Source organism: Mus pahari, chromosome 20, assembly GCF_900095145.1.
Source record: "Mus pahari chromosome 20, PAHARI_EIJ_v1.1, whole genome shotgun sequence".
Lineage (NCBI taxonomy): Eukaryota > Metazoa > Chordata > Mammalia > Rodentia > Muridae > Mus > Mus pahari.
The window spans coordinates 10895142-10896101 of NC_034609.1; the positions used below are offsets into that span (position 1 = coordinate 10895142).

The following is a 960-nucleotide window of genomic DNA, read 5'->3' on the forward strand; positions in this document are numbered from 1 at the left end:
GAGGAGGAGGAGGAGGAACAGGAGGAAGAAGAGGAGGAGGGGGAGGAGGAGGATGAAGAGGAGGAGGAGAGGGAGGAGGGGGAGGAAGAGGAAGAGAGCTCTCTTTCCCCTTTGTACAAAGACTGTGGCCATGTGGTCTGGGATTGAAAGTAACATGTAAGTCAAAGCATAGAACGAGATCTGGGGAGAATGTTTAAGGAGAGTGAAGCTCAATCCTAGGGAGACACATTATTTGTTTTTTTTCTCCTTCCCCTACTGACTTTCTGAAAAGGGTTAGGGTGGTTAGATCTCTGACAATCCTGAATCATTAGGAGAGATGTGTGGTAGGGAGGAAATGTTGAAGGAAGGGAAGGCTCTCAAAGTCACCCTTCCCCAAGCCCTGAATTGTCATCTTCCAAACTCCTTTTAGATAAAGTGAGATACATTCTTCTTCTTTGCTTTTTTTTTTTTTTTTTTTTTTTAAAGAAAACATAGTCTTGTGTATCCCCAGGCTGAGCTCAGATTTGTTAGTGTACCAAGGGTGACCTTGAATTTCATCCTCCTGCCTCTATACCCTAAATGTTGGAGTACACAGGCAGGAGCCATCACACCTGGTTCCTGTGGTGCTGGGGATGGACCCCCGGACTCTGTACTGTTAGGTAAGCACTCTGCTGAGTTCTGTTCCCAGCTCTTGTTTCTTTCCATGTGTCTACTCATAGTTGGCATAAGACGATTTGAACACAGTTGGAGGAGCCACTGGGAAAGAGAAGCAAGTCTTTTTTCTAAATACCGGGGGTGGGGGGGAAGCTTATTTTGAGTGGCAAGGATTTTATTACTAAAGATTAGAGGCTTAAGATAATGGCAATTCTGAAGTACAATGTTCATGGTTGCATTCTATCAGAATCTTACACAACTGGAAATTTTTTCTAGAAGGGGACAAGTTCTTACTACATAGTCTAGGCTAGCCTCAGTTCTCACTAC

The 960-nt window shown here is 44.3% G+C and overlaps 1 protein-coding gene across 2 annotated transcripts in view; it reads right to left on the minus strand.

Moving 5' to 3' along the window:
- Abcc12 (ATP binding cassette subfamily C member 12) overlaps positions 1-960 on the minus strand; it is a 73343-nt gene that overhangs the window by 56824 nt on the left and 15559 nt on the right. The gene's annotated exons all lie outside the window — the stretch shown is intronic.